Source organism: Vigna unguiculata, chromosome 1 (genome assembly GCF_037176805.1).
Source record: "Vigna unguiculata cultivar grain cowpea cultivar isolate G323 ecotype 2 chromosome 1, ASM3717680v1, whole genome shotgun sequence".
Taxonomy (NCBI): Eukaryota; Viridiplantae; Streptophyta; class Magnoliopsida; order Fabales; family Fabaceae; genus Vigna; species Vigna unguiculata.
Window position 1 is genome coordinate 4379040 of NC_140792.1, and position 7689 is coordinate 4386728.

At 26.5% G+C, this 7689-nt stretch overlaps 1 long non-coding RNA gene across 1 annotated transcript; it reads right to left on the reverse strand.

The window, feature by feature from the left end:
* Positions 1-3963: 3963 nt before the first annotated feature.
* Positions 3964-6647, reverse strand: LOC114173957 (uncharacterized). The gene is made up of 3 exons (XR_003602649.2): positions 4749-6647; positions 4271-4369; positions 3964-4156 (listed from the first exon to the last, which is right to left on the reverse strand). It is a non-coding gene; the product is annotated as an uncharacterized LOC114173957 (long non-coding RNA).
* Between the last annotated feature and the right edge of the window lie 1042 nt (positions 6648-7689).

The following is a 7689-nucleotide window of genomic DNA, read 5'->3' on the forward strand; positions in this document are numbered from 1 at the left end:
AAATATATAAAATGAGGGAAACTTATATTTATACAATATATGTAAATACAATATATTTAAAATATGCAATTGAATAATCTTATATAGAAAAAAAATATATTTATAATATTTTTTTTACAAAAAATAATATAAAAATTACAAACTCACAGTAACGTAACAATAAAATTTGAATATTAAAAAAATAAAACATGAATACAAATAAATATATATGATAAAATATTAAAGAAATTATAAATTAATGTAGAAGCTTATATTGGTTTCCTAAAAGAATATCATAAATAATAAGATTTTTAATATAATAATTAACTTAAAAGATTTCGTTACGTAAAAAAAACATATTTGAATAATTGTTTTTAGAAACCTAATATAATAAAAATTAAGTTTTTCAGGAAAAAACAGATAGAAATTCTAAATTTTCTAAAAATTTATTTGATATAAAAAAAATATATATTTGAAGTCATAAAAAAAATAACTATTAATGTATTTTTTCAATCCTAATTTAATATAAATTTAATTTTTTGTTCAAAATTTTCGAAAACTACTTTTAAGTGTTGCTTGAATGTAGCTACATTTCACCCAAAGACAAAATTTCTTCCAAAATCTGCCACAAAATATTTGTTGGCTTAAAATCATAATATTCTTTTTTTTTGTCAATTTCTTTATGCTTTAATTTTAAAGTCCATATCTTTGAATATATAACAAAAAAATGTAGAGAAAAGTTATTTTTTTGTAAGAAATAATGAAATGAAACAAAATTATAACAAAAATAGGAAACAAAAATGATTGTAAATTCTCCTTTAGAATTTCTTCCACATACCATTAAGGATACCACCTCATTGTTAACAATCAAAAAGGAAATTTTTTTGAAGTGAAATTAATTAAACAATACTATCGTTTCAGTTTCCAAAGCTTTTATTAAATATATACATTATATAATAATAAAATAATAATAGTACATCAACTATTTGACATGATCGTAAAACATACTTCTCTTGGAAATGCTTTTAATTTAAAAATCTTTTTGGTTACCATGCAAAAGGAGTACTTTTGTTGAATATAAATAGTACAGCCAAAATGAGACTTTATTTGTCAAAGAAAAGTAAACATTGGTATCAATGTATATTTTTTTTAGAGATGAATTTCATACCTTCTTCCAATGAAATAATGAAGAAAACATATTTGTGAAAGATTAAAAGTAAGAATGTCAATGTCACTTTAAAAACTTTACCAAAGATTTTTGAAAAAAGTAGCTAAATATTTGAATAAGAAACTTAAATTAAGAATAAAAATAAAATAAAGTAATGATGTTATATATAAAGATAAAATAAAGTAATGGTGATTTGAAGTACTAATTAATTATGACAACTTTACAAAACTTCCTGAGGAATTCACCTAAAATTTAAAAGACAAATTCAATTAAAACTTCAAATCTGGCAACATATCAGTATTTGGCAGTGCATTGAGTCCCACAAAGCATAATTGCTCACGTTGATACTTGATGCTCACATAATTGGAAGATGTGTGTTTGCAATGCATTATGACACCAAAACCCAAAATATTAATTGCTTTGTTGAAAGAAAAAGATGAAAAGTTAATTGTTAGAAGAAAAAAAAATTGACTTTGATGAGTGAGAAGATAAGTGTTGGAAAAAGAAGGTGAAAAGTTGGTGACGGTAGTCTTGGAAAACGAAAAACTTTGTAGTAGTGGCCTCGGCACGGTGAATTAATTTTTTTTGGGGAAGATGGAAAGTAGATCTTTACTATTGAAGAAGATAATTGAAATTATGCAAGAAATATTTTTATGGCTTTTTTAAGATGCAAAGTAGGTTTCTATTACTTGGCTAGAAGGAAAATTGGATAACATAATTGAAACTTGATTTTTTTTATTGTGAAAGTTGGCAACATCAACTAAACTTTTACTAACATCATTGTCGCATATAGTATTTTGGATCTTATACGAAATGAGGAAGAAGAAATGTTGAAAGACAACAATACAACGAAAATGACACATTATGTATTTGTGGATTTGTGAAAGAAAACAAATGCTAAGATGATAGATTTACCAAAAATAATAAATTTTATTATTTTAGGGATGTCCATCCAATACAAATATTTTGTAGAAAGAAAATTTTTATTGTTTATTGCATTCTAGTGCTAAGACAAAGAAGTTTTACAATGTGAAAACTTTTTCATTGGCACTTTGACAACAAACTTTATGATTTGAGAATTTCAAAGTGGACATTTGATCCTATAAAACTGTTGGTCTTCATAATAAATAATAATAATAATGCATTATAAATACGTAAAATTTTCTTGTTTATTGTGGATATGTCCGTTGATATGCTTCAATGCATTAAGACCATAAAAAATGAATTGCTTCTAGTGACAATTAATGTTGTGTGAATTAATGCTTGGTGAGAATAAAATTAAAGTCCCAATTATTAATTAATTTTCATTATATTACTTTCATTAACAATGTTTGAGCATTAATCATTAAGCAAAGTATTTCAAACACATATTTTCATAATCTGGAAAATTTAAAAAAAAATCACATTTTCCAATTACAACTTATTGTAAAGAACTTTGATGTGGATGCTAATTTCGTTACACTCAACTTTGAAAAAGAGAAAATCTATGCCTTCCTCCAAAGCATGAAAAAGGAATGAGTTAACATAACAATTAAATGCGGACTACACTTACCAAGATGTGAGAGTTTGACATGTAGTTGGACTTTTCAGTTATCAATATAAACTGAAATTGGACTTTTGAATTATTGAAATACAAATTCAATTAATAATTTTAATAAAAAAATTTAAAATTAAAATAAATAAAAGATTAAAATGTCACCAAATAAAACAAAATGTTAATTTCAAATCCTAAAAACAAACTTTTTAGTTTATTAAACTATCAAAAACTGAGTTTTGAATTTTGCCAAAATCAATTAAAGACATAAATATCACTATATAAGTCAAATAAATTTGAAGCTCAATATTTATATTTAAATAATTATATAATAAAGATTAACTGATTATATAATAAAAATAAATCTTCAATCACCAATGACATTGATAAGTATAAATATATATTTATTTGTTAATCTTAAAATGTTTACTATCAGTACTATTGGTTATTGTTATTAATCGTTACTATTATTATTATGATTATTAGTATACAAAAAATATTATTGAAAAAAATAAGTATGTCTTTTTGGTATTGAAAAAATATTTACTTTACGCTATTTATAGTGATAATTTCTAATAGGGATCGCAAAATGGGTCAGGCCCACCGGGCCGGCCCGTCAGTCCGCCCAAAAAAGGGCGGGTCAGGTTGGAATTTTCAACCCGTCAACCTGCTGCAACCCGGCCTGTCTAGCTCGCCAGTTTAATGGGCCAGAACAGGCCGGCCCGCCAACCCGTTTTATTAATTTTTAATTTTTTTATGTTTAAAATTAAAAAAATTAAAAAATAATACTTTTTTTCTATTATATAAATAAATTTATATATATAAAATAAATTTATAAACAAAATTTTAATAAAAAGTTAAAAAAAGTTAAAAAAAAAATTAAAAAAGTAAAAAAAAAAAAGAGATGGGCCAGCTCGCCCGAAAACGGGACGGGTTATAGTTTTTGGCCCGTTTATTGATGGCAGGCCAGCCCAGCCCGACCCGTTTTTGGTGGGCCACTGGCGGGCCGAGCCAAAATGGGCCGGGTTGGCCCGTTTTGACACCCCTAATTTCTAATCTCAAATATTCTGTAGGATTCTAAAAGATTGAACATTATTTCGGATATACATATCTATTATATACATTATTACTTTGCATATATCATTATTGCATCCAAAAAAAAGTGTTTACATATAATTAAATCAAATTAAGTTAAATTGAATCATGTAATATATTGTTATACATTATTATTAAATAGTAAATAACAAATGTCAAATATTAATAATTATATTTCTTATATTAAAATTAAAATAGCAAAATACAACTCATAAAATAATAATCCTAAATAATAAAAAATTGGTGTGAGAAGACCACAAGAGAGCATTGAATGTTTTGGAAATGATTAACTGTTGCATGCTGCAGCCAAAAGGTGTGCGACAAGAAATCTGTTGTTATCTTTTCACACTTGAGTATGCTTTGAAAGATGCAGAAGTTACCTAAAACATACAAAAAAAAAGTTTTTCAACATTAAAGTATCTTCGGTAATGCATAAGGAAAAAATATCAAAGTACTTATTTGACCAAAAAAGATTATTATAGTCAAATACATACCTTTTCTTGTAAATGAACTGTAATGAAACCATCTTTAAACTTTGCAGCTAGTAAACTTTAAACTTGGTGTAGTGAGTGTCCATTGATATATCTATATGTCTGCAAGAGATTTGGTAAAGAAGACGATGTAACAAATATTATAATTATAAATGTAAAATAAATCCAATATTATTAAAGAAATGACAAATGAAGAATTAAATAATTACATTTAAACTTATTAAATATACAAAAGGTACACTTAGTTATAATTAATTACCTTCAATGATAATAAGTAGTCTTAAACACATGAACAATCCACCAGATTTAAAAATATGTTGAGGAATTAAAAATTTAAATCAAAATTGAAGAATAAAAACGTAGAAAAACAAACAACAAAATTTTAGAGAAGAAGAAAATATCAAAATAAAAATGTAGAAAAAACAAACAACCAAATCTTAGAGAAGAAGAGAATATCAGCCAAAGTATGAAACTTGCATACCTTTATTGTCGTCGTCAAAGAGTGAAAGTTTAAAAGATTCAACCTTTACTATGTAGAAGAACAAAAATACGAACGACAAAGTAAATCTGAGAAAAAAACACCAATCAAACAGATAAATGCAACAAAGTAAAGTAGATTTGAAAACAAAACATTTATCCAACAAAAAAATAGAACAAAAATAAGTAGATCTCAGACAAAAATATTCGTAAAATAGAAAAAAATAAGATCTGAGAAGATGCTAGAAGAACAACAAAAATTAGAAGTTGTTACCTTATTTTTAGTACGGTGAAGGTCCTAAAAAATCTCAGAGGAAAACATCAAAAAAAAAAAGTATATATGAGAATAACAAATCCATCCAACAATAGATCTGAGAAAAAAACCTCGACCCAACACATTTTGTCAACAAAGAAAAGAAAATCTGAAAAAAATCTACCGAACAAAAATAAGTAGATCTTACAGAAAAGTATCCATGAAAAACAAAAATAATAGAAAAAAAAGTAGATCTGAGAAGATGGTAGTAGATGTGAGAAAACAAAAATTAGAAGTTGTTACCTTCTTTTTAGTACGGTGAAGGTCTTAAAAAATCTTAGAGGAAAACATCAACAAAAAATATCTGAGAAGAAAAAATCCATCAAACAGTAGATCTGAGAAAAAAACCTTAACCCAACACATTTTTTCAATAGAGAAAAAAAATCTAAAAAAATTCACCGAACAAAATAAGTAGATCTTACAGAAAAATATCCACGAAAAACAAAAATAATAGAAAACAAAGTAGATTTGAGAAGATGGTAGAAGAACGAAAAAAAAAACAAAATTCTTATTACCTTTTTTGTATTTGTGAAGTTGCTCAAGGCTCTCAGAGCAAAATATCAACCAAAAGAAAGGTAGATCTGAGAAGAAAAAAATTCATCGAACAATATACATGGAAAAAGAAATCTGAGAGCAAATAAATCATTCAAAAGAGAAATAGATCTGAAAGAAAAAATATAAATTCAACAAATCTCGTACCAAAAGAAAAGTAGATCTGAAAGAAAAACATTGATCCACCAAAAAAATAAAACAAAATAAGTAGATATCAGAGAAAAATATGCATCAAACAAAAAAATAATAGAAAGAAACACAAGAAGGTAGAAGAACAACAAAAATGAGAAGTGATTACCTTTTTTTAAGTCTCGTGAAGGTGCTCAAGAATATAAGAGGAAAAAATGAACCAAAAGAAAAGTAGATCAACGGAGAACAAATTCATCCAACAGTAGATCTGAGACAAAAACCTCGATACAACAAATAAGATTTGTTAAATATGGTAGAAGAACGAAAAATCGCAGAAAAGTTGTTACCTTTTTTGTGTTCTTCACGTTGCTCATGATTCTGAGAGCAAAACATCAATGCAACACAAAAATAAAACAAATACAAAGTATATTTAAGAGCAAAATCGAGATCAAAACTCGAGATCCAGCAGAAAAGAACAAAAAAGATTATTTTTTTAGTAGATATGAATGTTTGAGTCAGAAAGACAGAGATGAAGTCTCGTAAAACAAATACAAAGTAGATCTAAGAGCAAAATCGAGATCAAAACTCGAGATCCAACAGAAAAGAACCAAAAAGATTATTTTTTGAGTAGATCTGAATGTTTGAGTCCGAAAGACAGAGATGAAGTCTCGTAAAAAGGTGAGGACGTATGTAAAATGAGAAAGATGGTGTTCTGTGTGAGTGAGAAAGAGAGAGATGAAGCTGAAGATTTGGTGTTCGCCATGGTGTGGTGTGTGGGTGATCCAGAGACAGATGAAGAAGATGAGAGGTTTGAGAAAGAGAGAAGAAGCTCTGAAGAGGTTTGAGAAAGAGAGAAAAGACGATGAAAAGGTTTGAGGAAGAGAGAGAAGAAGATGAAAGGGTGTGAGAAAGAGAGAGAAGTTTGAAAGAGATGATAGTGTGTGGGATACAGAGAGATGAAAATGTTTGTTTTTGACTTATTTTTTAATCTTCAAAATTCTGAGAAGATGACACGTAAACATATTTTCCTGTTGTAGAAAGAAAATTTTGAATTCAATTGCTTCAGAAATATTAAAATATTGAAAACTTTGCCATTTGTTAGTTCACATTTATATATAGATATAGATACTCTGAAACAAGTTAAATTTAAAAACACTATGATAAATATGAAGAGTCTATAAGTGTAATTAAATAGAATAGTCACAGTTGTAGAAATTTGAAATAATTTAATTTTTCTTATGCCAGTCCATATAGGAAATAATTTATAAGTTTATATTTTATTACCAGAAATATCCTATTACTAAAAAAAATCTATCGATGCAGAAGTCTATTGCAAATTTAGTTTTTTTTTACCGATTACAGACAAATTGAACAAATTGAAATCATAGAATACACCTGTCTGTAAATTAAAAGTAATGACCCTCTAATATTTCTTTGGTACATCCTAAAAAAATTGGTGGTAAAAGGACAATAATTTTGAGGCACGTTACTAAGAAATATCCATTGCAAAGTTAGATTTTAGCATTTTTGTTGGTAAATTCGAGATGGCAAAATCATATGGAAACCATTCATTTGTTGGGAAAGGATTCTTTACCATAGGTAATTTAAAGCAAAATATGGTAATTATATTTCTTTTTAATATTTAAAGTGATTTATATTTGTTATAAAAGTTGAGTTTTATTTTAAGATAAATTTAAAAATAAAGAATAGGAGGTCTATAAATAGGTATTATTAATTAGATGTTATTCTTTATTTCATTTATACAGAACATAGATTCTCTAAACTCTATGCTTTGAGAAAAGTCTAATTATTGTCTTGTTATTAGATTGCACAACCTTGCCTACCAAAATCACCTTCTTCAAACTTCAAACACCAAGCAAAATGCTTCAAAAATTATCCAAGATTAATCTTCAACAGCTGCACACTATACGATTACAAAAAAGAGAGAATT